Source organism: Scophthalmus maximus, chromosome 6, assembly GCF_022379125.1.
Source record: "Scophthalmus maximus strain ysfricsl-2021 chromosome 6, ASM2237912v1, whole genome shotgun sequence".
NCBI classification, from domain to species: Eukaryota; Metazoa; Chordata; class Actinopteri; order Pleuronectiformes; family Scophthalmidae; genus Scophthalmus; species Scophthalmus maximus.
In genome coordinates, this window is record NC_061520.1 from 8,956,206 (window position 1) to 8,974,987 (window position 18,782).

Consider the following 18,782-nt stretch of genomic DNA (forward strand, 5'->3'; position numbering starts at 1 on the left):
AATACGGACATTTTTCACTGTCAAGGAACCTGCTTGAGGAAAAACACCAGTGGTAGGGTCTGCTGATTTCAGCAGGATCGGGATTTAAACATCATACCTGCATGGCATTGTTCGTGCGAGCCTCTTCACTCTGCTCGATGAAGTCATCCATAAAAATGTTTTTATTCCTTTTCTCCGGGTTCTGGCGGCTGATGTTTGGCTCGAGTGGTGAAGACATCAAAGAGGAAGCGGAGCCCAAATCCCCTCGGTGAACTGATGGGGGATAAAGCACACCGACCCTGGTACATCTGTGGATAAGACTTGTGTCAAACACAAGCAGCAACCACCACAGATGAATGGAAAATTCAATGTGAACAATGTGTTAAGATACACCTCCTCTGTGGGTGGTGGTGTCCGTTTTACCCTGTGTCTTTATGTCAATATGAAAAGTACTTTACTGCTTCATTCATCTCAGGCTTTAAAATATAGTAGAGTGAGAGGAACTATTATGATCACACTGCAGAATCATTGTGTGTCATTGTCTTACAAACTTTAAAAAAAGGTAATTCTAAGCTAAATTAAATTAAAAAGATTTTGTTTAAAGATTGTAGCTTTGTCCGACATATTATTCATTCTTATCGTGATAAACAATTGAAATGATCATAGCTCAGCGTACAATCATTTGTTAGAGGACCTTCGTCGTCATGGTTACACAGTAAAGGGTATAGAACAATCATTGCGGAAAAAAAAATATATATAGAGGTATATCTAGCTGTGTCCTGAGTCAGGGGCTGCCTACATTTGCAGACCAATTGCGTTTCAGCGGTGCGACTCAGCTGTCCCATTTCGGAGGCTCCTTCAAACGCGACCGACAAATGCGTCCTTCCATTCCCAAGCAACAAGCTGGATCCCGTGGTTGGATCCTTCCCGGATAAACCCTAGCAGCCTAGGAGCAGCAGACAAAGCTGTAGGCTACGTCCTTGTCAGTTGGAAATAGGAAATGAACCGTCTCCTGTGTTTGAGTCAAATGTTTTATAGAAAGACTGGACTTGTATCACCTGACTTCCTCTTTTGGAGGGCTTTTTTTACTAAAACACTCATCCTTTGGGGGGTTTACTGAAAAAAGCCTGCTGTCTCATATGACCGCAAGATGCTGCATAACAATAAAACGTAACTAATTATAAACATAAGTATAAACTTTTTTTTAATGGAAGGACCATCTTGCTTTTTAATTGCTTGGTCTTTTTTTTAAACACTTGTTTTTAAGAACCAAATGCTAAACTGCCATTTATAATCTTTACTTTCTCTTACTGGTATTAAATATTTTTCATATAATGAGCACCATCCATTTAGTAGCATTTTGAAAATCAAACTCAATGAGTTATTACTTTGCTACTTGGCTCTCTGCCTCCTCTCCTCTGATCCCCCACTGTAACTCTTGTAAGTTGAATCCTCACGCATGAGTGTTGACCTTCCTATGAGGATATGTGTGTCTCCTCTGTATTTTTGCACTCAATAGTGTCTTAATAAACTCGCGGTAGAAGAACTTCCACAGTTAGCATTCCCTGTGGGTCCTGCTCAGCTGCAAAGTTGATTTTACCCTCTTCATTGTGAGAGAAAAATAGAAATCCCAGCACAGTTACTTAAGTATGTCCTTTCCTGGGCCCATTGTCTGAGTAGATTTCTCTTCCTTAACCTTTTCTTAGTGATGTATGGGCCTAGAGGAGTGGCTGCAAGCCGGTGCATCCATAATGTCAGAGGAGTCAAGAATGGCACAAGAGGAGGACTGTTATCTTTCTAATTAGGTTTGAATAATTAAAAACTATTTTTTAAATGTCCAGTATCTAATTCATCTCATTATATGTTCACACATGCAAGCACCTAGAATGTGAGAATTTGCTGCTTTTTTTTTCTCTATTTCACACTCAACGTCTTTGGGATTTAGACAAAACAGGCAATTTGAAAATGTCACGCTGGGCTCTGGGAATATGTGACGGGCATTGAATTAGCTGAAAAACAATCGATAGATAAATTGATAATGGAAGCTGAGTGACAGATCTTTCTTCAGATCAAATCGGCAAATAACCAGCGCTTTGGATGACATTGGTGATGATCCACATTTTGACAGGAAGCCTGACCAGCCATCTGTGTCGGTAAAACTTATTTTATTTGGTTTGGTGTGAACACAACATTAGACTTCATAAGTTTTAGCTGGGTGCCTAATAAACTGAAAACTCAGCATATTATGGTATGGATGGAGAGCGTACCCTCAAAAAACGAGTCCCTCTGCAGTAAGATAAAGTTCTGAACTCTTCACACTAACTTAATAATGGCCGACTTTGGACTATGTTATATCTATAATGTTTGCTTTGTCATAATCATTAAGAAGCATTCATGGGCATCGTCGATTTTGTTATTTTTTTTTTTTTTTTTGCTGAGATACATAACTACTCACCTACAAGGGAAGTACACATCCACAGCTATAATGGAGGCTTATCATTTGGAGGCAATTTCACACCATTCCGCCCCTAATTGAACAGTCTGTTTGTTACACGTCCATTCTCCCTCTCCGCCCTCTTGGCGATCCTGTGGGACAGGCCTGAGAAATGACACTCTCTGCGTCTCATTGAGCATCCTGGAGCTCAAACAAAGCTCAGAGAGCCGCACACAGAAGCCACGCATGGCCGCCTTGACTCATTGCTTCTACTTACTATAGTCGTCTTTTGGGGTAACGCGGCAGACAAATCCAGGGACAGGAAGAGGGAGAGATTGACTGAGATTGGCTCGGGAAAGAGTCTCTTTAAATCGGTCATCAAGGCCGACTTGCCACTTGTACTTCTTGTGAATTTGTGATGGTCAAAAAAAGAGACCAGATAATATAATGCATGACATGTCACATCCACCCCTCCCTCTGTCCTTTGGTTTGTCTTCCTATAGGTCAATATTTCTATATCATAGGAGAGATGCTCCTGCACGTATGAAGGCAAAGACTGAGCGCGATGGTGAGCATGCAGTCAGTGACCCCTTCATCATAAAACTAATTAAGACCCCTCTAATTGGGAGACGCTTGAGTGTTCATCAGCTTGTGAGGAGAGAGGCAAAAAGTGCTCATTGAAGCTAAATCACAGAGAGAGAGAATGGGAAAAAGCAGAGCATGGGAAGCCACAAAGGGAAACAGGGGGCCGCTGCTGACGGGAACAGTACGACACTTCTGCATAGTGTGAGATATTCCAATTAAAGCCACTGAGGACCTGTCTTTCCGTTTGCCTCTCGCTCTCCCTACGTCTCTGCTTGTTAATTAGTGAAAGGGAGTTTTGAACAATCTGCCTCTGAGAGCAAAATGTCAGCTTTTTTTTTCTTGATAGAAAAATACCCCAAAATAAATAAAATGGTTGGCGTTTGAGGAGAAGGCAGGGAGGGAGCAGAAAATTAACAAATGTGAGTTCAAACTTTTTGTAGCCGAGAGGTGATGATGCTGATTATGGCGATGGTGATGAGAGGGAGGGGGCTGCTGCTGATGATGATGATGATGACAGGACGGTGCTGTCAGAATGCCCTGCATCTTTGTTCACGGCTGCAACAGATTGTCTCTCCAGAAATTACCCCGCCTCTAACCACAGAAAGCCACCACGGAAGTTACACAGCTAAAAAGTATTAAAAAAAGAGAGAGAAAAAGACTGCTCTAAACATTTTCTGTAATTCTATTTTAACATCCATGTGTGAAACTGGACAGAAAACAGTGCAACTATGTCTCTTCTATTGAAACTTCATGCCATACCTGAATTTAATTTCAATTAGCAAACAATTGATTACTCCTGGAATTTAAACCAGAAAGCAGATCCACCTAAGCAAAATCCTGTCTCCATTGCTGTTGCTTAATAGACATATGGCGAAGGCGGGTCCAGTGCCCTTTCTCCTGATATAAGAATAATATTGCTCCAATATTGGCGCAAAAAGGTGACCATACATACGAGTCCATGGCGGGAATTGTTGCTAACTTGACTTGAGTGGACGTGTCGGTGAGCCTCTCGGATCTCGCCCTTGAAGAGTTCACAAAAAGTGACTCTCCATGTGAATCTATGTTCACAATTTAACCTTAGAAACTGGCAAACACACACCGGCCCTTCTTCAACCAGTCTGGATCTCTTCAGAGAACTTTTAAACAACAGACCATTTCTTACAATAATCCCGTCGGCCTCTTTACCCCAACTTGTCTCCGTTCCTCCCGTCGCCCTCCCAGCAAACTCACCCACATTTTGACCTTCCTTCGTCTTCCTTTCGTTTCGCTCCATCTCTCACTCTCAACATCTCCTTCACCACCTCCCTCTCTTGTTCCCTCCACAGTCCTTCGCATCCCTCTCCACTTGTTTCAGGGGCTGTCTGGTATATGATGAAGTGCACAAATTGAGAGACTCTGGTTCCCATCTTCATTTCCTTTTATCTCCCGTTTGGAGTGTCAGTGTTATTAATGCAGGCCCAGGGTTCACAAAAGAAGGGGAAACCCAGCAAAGGGAGAGCATAAGAGAGAATAAGAGAGAGAGAGAAGAAGGACTAGAGAAAGACAGAAAGGTGGCACATGGACTTCCAGCAGCAGTAGATACACAAGTAGGAGTAGGCGAGAGGGAAGATGAGTGTCACGTTGTGATTTATTACACGGGTTTCATTAGGCAGCAAACAAAAGGTCAGGAAACCTTAAGGTGGGCCTTGGCAAATGATGGAAAATGCAAACAGTCGTAAGTATTCTTAGATACAATTAACCTTTTCCTTCTCTCTGGGTTCCTCTTTCTGCCTCTCTCTGTTCCATTCCTCTCACTGCAGCCTGGGTGCAGCAGGTTTCACTGACTGGGGCTGTCAGCAGCTGCCGTTCCCTGACACTTGTGGGGCTGTAATCATACAGTTTTCGACTGGATTTGTTTCTTTTTGCAACTGGGCTTAGCACTTCGAAGTGATCTGTCCTGTGGCGGGGAAAATTTTTCTCATGCTAATTTGTAGACAAACGAGAAGCTATCCATTCTTTAAACGCATCAAAACCATTCTCAAAACTCATTCAGACTATTATGGTCTTTTCTATTGCAGTTTTTATTGTTATTATTTCGACTTAAATTTCTGATTGTCGTCAATAATACAGCTCTGTGGCATGCTGTTGCACAAACTTTGGAAAACAATGACATGGAAATGAAAAGTGCCACCACTGTTTTCATTTTGTACACACATTTAGTCTAAAGGAACCAAAACTTCCAACAACATAAAATTGTGGGTGAAAAAACCCTGAGAAACTTTCATGAGACATTATTCTCCAGAGTTTATTCTGCCATATTCTCACATGGGCTCACTCGGACATTCTCCTGATATTATACCATGAAATTCCGGAGCAATTTCTGCAGACATTTGCCTTCTCACATACAGCCCCTCTGGAGAAGTTCAGGAAAATGTCCGGACTTCAGTGCATGTCTGAAAGCAGCTATAGTTACTTTGGTGAGTGGCTCTTCACCTTCAGTCATTATCAAGACAGCTACATTTGCTCTTTCTCAGACCTGAAGTACTTTAATGGAAGTACCTCTATGGAAACGAAAGATTATACCTCTGTTTACTGCAAAGTAAAGTGATTAGTTTTACGCTAAATTTCTTGTGTGATTCAAATCTATTTAACACAATGGCTGAGAATGATTTGCCATTGCTCTGACTTAGCTTTAAAAGTAATCTACCAGAGTGCACAGGCAATCGACCAAGACCTTGAAGTTTGGAATGCAAGATGGAGTCCTCCCCACCATCCCATCCTCCCCGGAGGCCGGGGTAACAAGTTAAAGGGCCTCGTAATACATCAACTGGAGAAGTCGCATGCCTGCACAAACAGTTACAGGGTGGAACAACCACAGGGCAGTAAACAAGCTGGAGGATATGTACTGGTGCCATTCAGAGATAATAATTCAGCCAGTCTTTGTGTTTCATATGAAAATCCTTGTGTTAAATACTTGGACACTTTATTTATTGAAGTGCTTGGCGAACAAGGTTTTTATGATGCACATGTAGGGCAAATAATCAAGATTTCAAGGATGTCACATTTCATTTCAGACCAGTTTAGTGCACTCAGAATTTTTATGTTGACAAGACAGTTGGTGGGGACAGGATGGTTTATGGATAGTTACGACAGAGGGATATAATTGAGTGGCTTTGGCAAAGCAGTGGAAGTGCTTGTGACAGCCATGTTAGAGTCTGTAATTAAAATAATAAATGTCAGGGACTGTTTGAGTAACGCTGTTGTAATTTTATGAACAGCTAAAATGCAAACAACTGGTTGCTTTATATGTAAAAATATCTATTTCAAGGATCAAGGCAACACCGAGGTTAGACCGTAGACTATTCTTTACTCAAATATTGGAGAAACAAAAACTGATTTAAGTGGGTAAATAATCTGTTAAATTGTAGAGAGAATTTCCTTTGCCAGTGCAGTGAGTAACTGTGCCCCAGAGAAAGTGCAAAGTCCAGGTTGGTGGATTTTGGCGTGTAGTAATTTAGTTATTTGTGAAGGAGTTTTCATCCTGTCACAGAGTTGCAATTAACTTTTGCATTTTATAATCTCAACAATAATTTTTACTTGACCCAGACCAAGGCCTAGCGTACACCTTGACCATAGATTATGTGACATGATCACAGGCTTTCCCTAATCTTAACCATACTGCAGCTAAAATGTGCAAAAGTTGTACAAGGAGATTTCTTTTTCCATATATTTTGTCTTAGTTGGAAATATTTTGGGGTTTTGCAGAATAGTCCAATATTGGCTTTTTCGTCTAGTTATAAAGTACATTTTGCTGTTGATGTTCTTTACATATGTTCATATATCATTCACAGAGCCCACACTTACATTTCCAGACATCAGCCACAGTAAATTTCACAAACAGACCGATGCTGCAGACGCGTCTTATTCTTCCAGTGCTCAAAGTAAATTCCAATTGTGCCATGAATTAACATAAGACAGCCTTTGAAGTACCAAATCTATTTGTTGCAATCGCTGGTGTTAATTTATGGACATAACTGGTGGTGTTATCTCTGCTCACTCTTTTGGAGAAAACATGGCGCTGTCACTGTTGTGTAAAATCTACAACACCCTTGGCAGCATTTACTGTTATTATGGATAATTAATGACGCAGATAAAAAGAAAAAAGAAAAAAATACTTGAGACGAATTGATCACTGTCTGGAGCACATTATGAATTGTTGATGCAAGTTACCAGAGACCTATGATATTAATCAAAGCAGAGAGAATAGAGTCATCTGTGATGAAAATTTGTCTTGCTGATGTTAAGCAGCAAATTAGAAAATCACCAGGGACTGAGGATTGTTGTGTTTTTAATGTTTGGAAGTTAAACCCCAAATGTATCCCGTACATCAAGTACTTGCCAAGATGTACGTTAGGAACATATTCTCAATGTGTTTCATGACAAACACCTTGACTGAATGAAAAACCTGAATGTGAATCTCAATTGATCAGGTGACATTATATGAAGGTTGAATTTTTGAACATCTGAAACGGGGGGAAAAAAATTAGATTTCCTTCTGCATTTAAAAAACAACAAGTGCGTAATATAAAGGAATTACGACTCATTTTAAATGATAAGAGCACTAATAGTGTTCTGGTTTCCCACTGATCTAGGACTCAAGGCAGTCTGTTGAACTCCACACTGCAGAAAGCCTGCAGGTTTACTGGGTTATGGATGGTCTTAAATGTCCTGCTGAGAGGCTGTTCCCTGCAAGCAGATGCCAAGGTAGCTGCTAACTGGCCGCTTAGATGAACATTTGTGCTAGGCAGCCTCTGAAGCACCGCACTGATATCATAACACCACCTGTTCTCTCCAGATCCTAAAGAAGCAGAGTGGGTTTGTCTGTCACACCCTCTCTCACCTCTCTGACTCACTTGCATGCCTTCAGTCCCCCGGTTTAATCCGTTTTCCAAACTTTAATATTCTTTGCTTTCTTTAACAGCGACAAAAAACTCAATCTAACTTCCCAACAAACGACTGCTGTGACCTCTCCTCCTAAGGGGTCAAATGACAGTTTATCTGCATTGGTTCAATGACTCACCGCCTCGTCTGTGACGCTCATTTACACAAAACCACGTCATGCCAATATTATACATAAATCTGAAATCTTAATGTCTCAAAGAAGCATTTGAGACGGGCTGAAATCTGAGTGAGAGGAATTGTTTACAAGGACAATGAATCCTTTGTCTGGCTTAAAGACCAAGAATATAAATCACTCAAGTTCTTGTGATAGTTTACAGATGGATATGCTTAAATCCATCCGAGTTATTGTTAAGGCCACAGACTGCAATCAAATATGTGAGTCAAATATACGTGGCAATTAGTGTAAATTATTGTTTATCAAAGCTCGTCTGGTTCTGGACTGTGGTACGAGACACTTCAAATGACAAGTGTAAATGGGGCCTTAGTTTTCACGTTTACACATAAGCTCATATGGTAAAATCTTCACTTCAGACAACACACACTTTCATTTAATTTACACCTCTGAGCAAACCAGCAAAGCTCCACTTTTTGTTGGCTGCTATTTTGTCTCAACAGCATTCCATAGATAAGTGTGTTTGCTGTCAGCATCTGCTTTAACTTGCTTTGATAATTAAGTGAGAATTACTAAGCAAAAAAGTTATAGTTAAAGTTATATAAACACCGTTGCCCAGGTTGCACAGTCCACAGAATTGCTGCACTGAAGTTACAAGTTGCTTTGGCTATTCTGGCAATGGAGGAAGGAGCACCCAGATTGGTATCAGCAGTTTCCATAAGTTTCTCTGGAGAACACACTAACCCAGTTATCACACATAGTTTCAGCACTTCTTTACATGGACATCTTTGACACTTTGCAGTAAAACTGTTGTTTTTTTGTCTAAATGGGGCATAAACGTTGATATTCTTTATGATTTATCACTGACCTGTCTGGGATAACTGGTCCTTTACTTTTTCGTCACAGATGACAGGTGGAGATGTCATGTCAGTTTTGTGATGATCAGTTAATTTATGTACTCATGGATTGTTTAAACAACAGTCTCAGACATTTTACTGTGTAGAATAACACATTAACTTTTTTGCTAATGTCTTTGTCATTTCATTTGGAAAGGTAGTAATTTTCTTGAGATGGTTGTCATATTTACACAACTTGCATCTTTTCATTATGCACAGTGGAGGAAGAAAAGAACACAAAATGTGCATTTAAGTGCACAAATACAATTCTTAGAACCTGACATTCTTAAGTATCTTTTGTAAGGTGTGATTTTTAAATGTTTCACAAGCATCATTGTATAAGCTTGTTAAAGAAATGATGCAACAGAGAAGAGCGGAGGAATACAAACCAAAACAAGATATAATTTATAGGCAACTAGCAAAAGGCAATATCTGAAGAAATTGTGAATGTTGGATTTTGAACAGCTGACTTAACTGGGTTGCTGGCTTTCATTTGGATGAAGCAGCGGAAGGAGTATGAAGAGTAGGGAAAGTGGAATAATAGATTAATGGGTGAATACTAGAACAATCGCGAAAAGTATGAAAGTTGCAAAAGAGTACCAGCAGACGTGTCCTAACTGAGCGAAACGTTTTGACGTTTGAGTTCCATAGGTTGAAAAATGAGGAAGGAGAAGACCAAAAAACTGAAAAAGGTTTTGTAGAATAAACCATAAGTGTATCGTCACACCGTAGATCCAGAGACAGTGGTCCCCTACAAAAAGGCACGTAATATCAAAATGTTTGTCTTTTTAGTTTTTATTAAGAAGCAAGTGGCAACCCATTTTTTATGTACAGTCTATGTATAAAAGTGACTGGTGAGACTCACATAGATTGTTGGTGTTTGAATATCTGTGCTAATTTTGTCTGTGTGGCAGCAGCAATGACTCGTCAGTGATAGGGCGACAGATGGCAGTGTGTCCGCCCGTGTTGTTGTAAATGCAAAAACTGGAGCGTGTGCGTGTCTCTGTGTGTATTTTTTGTGCGAAGCAGTGCAGTGAGGAGCTGGGTGACCTTTCGGGCGGTGTAGAGGTGGCAACACTGTGACAGTGTGACAGAGCGGGCCTCAGTCTTCCTGTAATGGATGAGCACTCTCAAGGTGAACACCTCTCCTTCCTCTCTTCGCTCTCCCCTCCTTCCCTCAACCTACGTGTCCTCTTTTCCACAGGGACTTGTCACATGGGGCCGATCACCTTTGCTTGTGTTTGAGCCACTGTGTGTGAGCGACGCTCTCCTGTTTATTGATATTTCGCCGTAAGGTTTTGTATTTTTTTGTGTTTTTGAAGAGCTGCCGCCGCTTGTATTATGAAAAAGGTGTGGGTGTTTTATCCTAGAAATGTGTCCGAATAATACCAGGTAGTTTCAAAAAGTATTATAACAGATCACAGTCTCTACTTAGGGTAGGGTAATCGATGAAAAAAGAACATTTGTATTTTACACCTCCCACATGACTGCTTCGTTATCAGCTACACTAAATTACTATCTACTCTGTTGCAATACACAGAGCTTATCCTGTCAATTGAATTTCTGTAGTGCTCCAACAATCTAGCTGACACTGCCCTTTCAAAGAGGGTATTTATGATAATGACGTTGAAGCGGTATGCACTAATCCCTCAGAGAGTGGAGGTACAGACTGGGGTTCGGGGCGGATGTACAATCTGTTCGTGTTATTGATCTAAGTTGAGGGGACACAGATGGCAGGTCACAGCAACATACTTGCATGATATTGATGAGTGGGCAAGCAGCCGGCCACCCACATCTCTGAGAAATGGACCCTGCTGTTCGTCCTTTAGAGCAGACTGTGGGAGACACTATTCTTCTATGCAGGAGACACAGGCTAAGAGCACGACGACCAGCAGTACTGCTTGATATCACCTCACATATGCCGACCAAAACACACATTCAAAACCCAATTTCCACGTTTATAAGCATGAAAACTCATCTGGATTCAAATGTAATTACATAGAAAATGGACTTGTGTTGTTAAAATGTTTAAGCAAAATGAAGACAAAAATGTGAACGACTTCAATATTCATTCTTGCTTATGGGTCGAAACTACCTCAGTCAAGTCCGACACAATAGCAAATATATGTGCAGTCAAACTTGGAGAACAGATCCTAGGTAAGAATGGTATATCATTGCGATGCTCCAAATAAATGTGTGAAAGAAAAACACTCATTACACTTTTAAATGGATTTCATCTTTGTGTGCTGGAGATAACGAAGAACAAGGACATGACCTTTGGATCCTGAATAGTAGATGCAGACCAAGGTGTGAACAAAGGAGGCAAAATAAACAGAGGAAGATTAAATTATCACAAAACAATTGAGAGTTTAAGTGAGTTGAAACTTGGGACAGAGGGGGAAAAAGTAGATAGTGGTGGAGAACAAAAAAAAAAGTAATTCCTTAATGTTAGTAAAAAAAAAGAGCTATGGTCGTGGTTGTGTTGTAGGGCCACTACACGAAAAGAGGTCGCCACCTGATTGGTTGTATTGTAGAATCGTATTTCCATTTCCTCTGACAGTGGCAGATATTAAAATGTGTCAGAAAAAAGAAAGAAGAGAGGTACCTACGTTAAGTAATTAAATCCAAGATATAATAGGAATTTTATTAGTAAGGTTGGAAAAAAACACTTCCAACCATGAAGGGAGTTTTGACCAAAGTGACCCGTTCACTGTCTAAACACAGCGAGCTCAGCTCAGTCGTGAGGTTCGGCACAAAATGATCATCGCACAAGCTTCACGTCACGTCAGCTCCGCGGCTACAACACATCGCTCAGACGTAATTGAATATGCAACCGCTTTGCCTTGATTGTACAGTAAGTTACTGTAAACAAGTCTGAAGAGATTCATATTTACGCACACCGATGAGAGAAATTCGTTCTACATATGAACGGCACAGTCGTTGAGTTAATTGTCAGATCATTAAACGTTAATGACATGATTAGGGCGACGCTCTGGCAGGTTCAGCACAGCACACGGGCCCCTCGCCCCGAACAGGGAAACAGCGGAGTGATTCAAAGAAGATTGCATTTGTGACAAACACAATTCCCAACTCATCCATCATGCTTGCAAAACTTAGACATTCATTATAAAGTTTGCCGACGGATGCAAGCCCGTTCTTACTCGGCCATTCATTTTTTTAGACCCTCTCTTTCTCTTTCTTCCCTCTCTCTCCCTCCATCCCCTCTTTTCCAACTCCCCCTTTTTAGCCCTCACTCGCTCTTTTGCTTTGCCTGTGTTTGTGTACAATCTCCGTGTGAATGGGTTTCACTTGTTCCCTCTGTGCGACTGTGGACTGAAAGATGCTGAGCAGCAGGGTAACAAAGGAGGCAGTGCATTAATTAAACACAGCAATTTGCTTTCCTCTCCTTTTTGTTGTGGGGACAGCGCCTCCAAGATTGATGGGGCACTGTCTGATGCACAAGAAGCCCACTACATCTATATCTGAGGCTGATTGTGATGGAACGCCCGTTAAATGGCCAGTATGTATCAAGATGTCAACTTTCATATTATAAACTGCGTTGGTCCGTTTATTCTTATTTTATTTCATTTATTTATCTTTCTTTTTTTCTCCACCCAATTTTGCATGTAAGCATATTTGTTTGCCAAGCAGCAGTCACGCTAACATTGGCTTTGCAAGCAGTGCAACAGTGCAAATGTCTCTGGAACATAAAATTAAAAGCGAAGTGAAGGGAGGACAGGAGACAGATGACATCAGCTAAAAATACAGGTACAATGTTAAATGTTACAGAATCTGATCTTTACGTTCTCTCTTTCTTTTTTGTTTTTCTGATCCTTGTAGTTTGGTAAATTTGAGACCGCCATCTTGAACAAACGTTCACATTATGAACAAGTCTGGCGAAAAATCATGAATATCTGTGTAATGCCCACACGTCTTTTTGCACTCACTGCAGTGCAGTGAAATACAAAATGTTTTCATTTTAAGCACAGAGGACAAGAAAGTACGACATTGGGACAGTTAATGGTTGAAATATTACATCCAAGTGCACAAACTCCAATGGAAGAGCAAAATGAGCCCTTGAAGGTCCTTTTTATTACCATACAACCCTGATAATGATCATTTAATGAAGTTGTTCATCAACCAAATTCACATCTTGGTATAAGGCTCTTACAAGGCTTTATCTAAAGGGATAGAGGAATTGAAGTGAAGAGGTCCACGCTTGGTGAACCAACCAGTCCTGGATTTTTGAGGCCAACAGCAATATCGATTACTTTTTTAAAGACTACATCACCAGCAGACAGAAAAGCTGTTTCCTTGCTGTCTCAGTTTAACAGAGAAGTGTCTTCTGTTACACCTGTTTCCCCCAGTAATGTCAGTGTATCAACAAGTTAACACAAAGGTTAGTATAGTTTTGCATTTTTATTCCTATTCTATTTCAATTTTCCTTTTTTTCAATTCAAGTTTAGTTTTATTTAGTTGTAGTAATGTGGGTTTGCTAATAAAGTTTAGTTTTGCCTAGTTTCAGTTTAGTTTTTTATAATATAGTATTTGACAGAACTAAGATTCAAAAATATCAGTAAAAGTATTAAAAACTTGGGGTCTAGAGGTCAGCAAAAGTAGAGGTCAGCAAAAACGAGATTTTCATGTAGTGTTAAGATACTTTTTGAAAAACTGGATAATATCTCAGCCATTTTCTGTTAGTTTTTTACATAAACACAACATTTCCGGTAAGAAACAATCACAACAAAGATATGTACTGAGCAATTAAAAATAAACATACCACGCAACTCCTTGTTGCTAATCAGCAGACATCTACGTCAGCGCCATTTACTCATAGTGTATAAAGTATAGTGTATATAGAGACAATCAATTTGTAAGTATGAAGTTAATGACAGTGTAATTACTCACAGCAAAAGCAAGCTGCAGAGGGGATTTTATAACTTGTGAGAAGTGACTGTAGACCCCAGTTTAATGATTATCTGCACGGCCATGTTCTACCCTCCTCCGAGTCACTAGAGCAATTTCAATGTAGTCGTCGGCGAGAGTCACTGAACACCAACGTCTTCCTCTGTAGTGCCGTGCCTTGACCCCTCGATTCCCTCGTATTTCTCTCCTGTCCCTCGCTCACCTCTGGCCCCCCCTCGGCGCTGCAGGCTCTCGCTTCCCCGCTCTAATTTATCGTAGCAGACTTAGTTAAGATGTCACCTGAACATCCACAGTCCTCAGACATGGCGACAGCTCACCAGCTACAGCCAACCACATGCCACACGCGGACTTACTGACGATTAAATTGGTGTTGTAGGAGGGTCAGGAGTGCCTACGGGCCTCAGGGAACATTTGACCCTTCCTGTCACACACTCGCAAACTCCCACACACACTCTCTCCACCTTTCAGCTGGCAAAGCCAAAGCACCGCAATCCATTTACTCCCGCAGCATCTCAATTAACACACAGAGCCAGTTGTGCAGGTACAACGCGCTTTTAAGTATGCACATAATTGCACATATGCACACGCACACATAGCTCAACAGAAGCATGTAACGCAACTTGTAATTGTTCCCCTAGTTCTGACACGGCTGTCATGATCAATGGGTGTGACCAGGTGATTAGACAAGACAAGCGTCCAAAGCCATTGATTAGAGACATCCATTCCATAGGATATAGATTTATGAGCCTTTCCTCTGCACAATGAGTCAGCCCGATGGGACTTCTTGTGTAAAGGTTACAAAAGGGTAGAAAATCTTCTCCTAAAGGATTTTCATTTTTAACAGGATGGAAGTGACCTTTCCAAGAAACTTTGTCAGAATAGTGAGGGATGCAGTAATTGCAGAGCATGCATCTTTAAAATTCAGAATATGGATTCCCTTATTTTTACAGGATTGCCACATACATTTTGTCTCGATTGAAAATAAGTAATCAGTCCTTCCTCTCCGATTAAAAATGTTGGCAATGGGCCTTCATGTTTTTCTAAATGATTCAAGGAAACTCACTATTATCATCACTGTTTTTACTGTACTGACAACAAGAAATAAAAAACACAAGACATGTACAACTACAGTGTCAATTTCACACATAATTTTTAAGTAAGAAATGTTGTAGTACAGCAATAATCAATATTAAAGTATAGCCTTTGGTTGTTGTAGAATAAAAGATATTAACATCAGTGTAAATGTCTGTTATTAATAGACATAAAACTCACCTGCTTGGAAAAGATGAGTTTTAAGCATTTCAGACCTCAAGTGATGCATTTCAAATAATGAACTATAGCTGAATTAGATGGGATCAATACTCTACAGTTGTTATTGCTGCATGGTGCAAATCAATAGACTGTAATTGATTTTTTTTTTGTTGTGTGTGTGTGTGTGTGTATTTAGATAATACTGTATCTAGAGTCATTTAAGTCTGTCTGTCTGTCTATGTGTCTGTGTGTGTGTGTGTGTGTGTGTGTGTGTGTGTGTGTGTGTCTGTGTGTGTGTGTGTGTGTGTGTACAGAAATAGGTTCAAAAAGACAACATTGCAGAATGGTCTACAGCTTTAGAAAACCTCAATTTTTCCAGTTGTCACTGAAATTTACAGATGTAATGTCTCATTGTACTGTGAAATCAAGCATGGCAAAAATATATATAAAGATTTAAACAAATAAAAGGAATAATCGAATAATCAAGGTATTACAATTCATGCTATAATTCTATGGGAACAAGGGGGTCTAATTCATCTCATCTGAGGAAACACATCCCAACAAATTTCTGCACATGAAAACTGGCCACGAGCCTGGCCTGTTGTGCCAGTGTAACCCCCCCTGTTGTTCACCTGGTGGTCAGCAAAAGTGTATCTCTAGAAACCCGCTGTCAGGCAGAATGGATTGTACTTAATTTCCAATAAGGTGCTTAAGCGCGATCCCTAATCACGCCTTTAATTACAATCCCTTGGTCATTAAAGAGAGATAATTCAGTGAAAAATACCTTTGCTCTCTGTGGGAGCAGCAAAGTAGCAAACGGACAAACAGTCTGCTCTGCACATCGGCCAAATGCTCTACTCCACTTGGAATATGTCACAGAGCACCCGATCTACACAGGTTAAAAATTGACATTGACCAAGACATTCAGCAAAAAATATAATTATTTTTGTTTGCGTCCACATGTGTGTTGATTCAGAAGCAACTGGACTTGTTTGAAGATTCTCCTTCATCGCTTCTGCTGAGGAGGAGTTCGGCAACGCCATCTTTCTCCCACCTATCCTTTTCCACCCTTCCCATGAGACTTCACAAACTGTCACACTTAGCCTCATGTGATCTAAGATCTGACGTCAAATACCTGGGTTTCACCACATTACATTACATTCATTTTAGTGAGAACTGAAGAAGCCTCTTGGATAAGGTGTCTTCAAGAATCTACAAGCAAGTCCAGTTGCTCCTGATTCAGCTCCAGCAGATAATTATGATCTGGATGGATGTCTGAAATTTGGAAGGCCAAAAATAGTTTACAATATGATAGAGTCTCATTGCCCATTGGTGACACTAGACAAAAACAATTCATATTTTTTTCCGGCCAGCAATAACTGTAGCCTACCCAACAACGAACCAATGAAATATAAACAATGATAATGAAGAGTGAAAAACTGTAAGCAGATATTTTGAGGCAAGTTAGAGGCCCTTAAAACAAAGAAGCATAAGTCACCCAAAAATATTTTTTTAAATTTAGTAACCGTGTCAACACGGGAACAGAAAAAAATTCCCTACCACTGTGAGAGAACCTTTGTAGCAGTCAGACATTTTCCCGCATGTTATAAAAATATTTTTTTAGCGAAGTCCATTTACTCCTTCCAGTCTATTGGTGTAGGAGAACAAGTCAGTAAAATCCCAGTGTGCTCTCGGTTATTTTTGTCTAGTGCTTTATCTCTATCACTTGTGTGTCACTTGTTTTCTCTGTTGCATTGTACATATTTGTCTTGTTTGTCTGTGTGTGTCGGAGATTTGATCTGACACGTGTGTGTGTGGATATATAGTGGCGTTTGGTTAATAATCCTGACCATTTCATTACAGTAATCAGGGCTGGGATCGGCAGCGGTGGCAGGATGACTTAGAGCTCAGGGCCTCGCCTCATTAACTCTCTGTGACCAACGAGGGACGACCTCCCAACAAATTGTAATTGCCTCAGCAGCCACACGCCTCAGACTCTTCAGCGGCGAGGCCAGCGAAAGTAAAGATTATATCCCTTCCCCTCTTATCATACCTGAAGTCACGTCCCACATAGCCAGACTCCTTCTCCTTTGAACTCTAATATTTATTGTTTTTCCCTTGGACATCAGAAGAGGGAGTGATGGATTTCACAAAAAGTTTTTATGCATACGGCATGTACAGTGATTTGTATGCCTTTGCCAAGAACTGCGTGTTCCATTAATATGCATGTGTTTAGTCGCATTGTAAATTGTCTCTTTCCCTTTCATCTCTAATCCTTTTCCACACTGTTAAACCAAAGTTAACTTTGTTTCTGCCCCTCTCCTTATCGTTTCCAATTCCTCTTCTTGTGTGTCAGGTTCTAAATATAACGTCTTCTTTACCTTGAACGCTTCCTTGCCTCCCAATAACCCAGTGACAGTGAAAAAGAAGGATGAAAACAGATGCTCAAAAAGCATCCTTGGTAAGCACAGAGCTTAGCGGCTGTGGGTTTTATAACTGCCAGGGAAGCCGGCGTCGGAGTGTGTTTTTAAACTCATTAAGCATCACTAACTCCCACTTGTACATCTGAAGTGAGATGCTTTTCTTACGCTTGACCCACGTTTACTGGAAATTCACGGAGCTGTGGAAGAGAAGGATGCGCCGAACGTGTCTCGGTGTGTGTGATACTTACTGCATATTTGTTTATCTGCAAATGAAATATTTCTGGACATGTACTAGTGTACCATGGTGCTAGCCTGTTCCCACGCTTAACATCCTTACATCTGAAGGAATCTAAATTGAGCACCCACAGCTTGAATAATGACCCGATGTCGTCTCCATGCCCCCCTTAATCAGCCTCCTCCATGGGCAGTCATACAATTTAATTAGCTGGCCGACTATTGTTGTTATTAACGCTAATCATAAGCATCACCACAAGACTCTGATTACATCCTAATGTGAGATTCTTTATGCAACAATAACAAGTGAGTATAAAAAGAGAGATCGTTATGCAATTTAAGAGTCAACAGAGCAGGGGGCCTCTCCACCGTGACAGTTCAATGTTGAGACCCTTGCACTGTGTCCCTCCGTTGGAACTAAATAACCTCCATATTTCCCTGTGAGGCTGACACTAATGGGAACCACGCTGTGCTGCACGACTCACCGTCCCGCCTGCGCGCACTCACTGATGCTCAAACCTACTGATTGGGTGGGTGACAGAGGTCATCTTTTTTTTCTGCACTGACCACAAGCTGTGGAGCAAAGCTTCAATACCCACTAGGCTAATGCAATTAGCAGCCAACAACCGTATCACTTACAGAGGAAGAAATGAGCACTGCCCAAGGGGAATGAACGCTGCTCGGGTCTGAGTGCGATAAACAATGAGCTCTTGCAGCTGTGGTGTTATCAAGTCATCAGGGTGAGGTTCGGGTGAGAGTGGGAGAGAGAAAGACAGAAGGAAGGAAGGAAAGAAAGATGAACAGCATGCTATCAACATGGAATAGGATGTTGTCTGTGATTTTGGTCAGTTGTGCGCCCCTCGCTATCAGACCTCTCCACCTGATGATCGCTCACGATTGTGTTCACACTCAGAGATGTGGGGCCAGTAAAAGTGTGTTGTTTTTTTCTCTGTCACACGAGCTTAACAGGAAGATAAAGAGCTTAGAAATCTCTCGGTCTT

General features: G+C 40.9%; 1 protein-coding gene across 2 annotated transcripts in view; it reads right to left on the reverse strand.

Moving 5' to 3' along the window:
• Window positions 1-18,782, reverse strand: part of LOC118310062 (neurexophilin-4) — a 93,682-nt gene that overhangs the window by 56,619 nt on the left and 18,281 nt on the right. Inside the window, exon 3 of one of the 2 annotated variants that reach the window (XM_035632826.2) lies at window positions 98-252. The exons of the other annotated variant lie outside the window; for it this stretch is intronic. The gene's annotated coding sequence lies outside the window, so the exon portion shown is untranslated. The remainder of the gene's footprint in view (window positions 1-97; window positions 253-18,782) is intronic. 2 annotated transcript variants of the gene reach the window in all.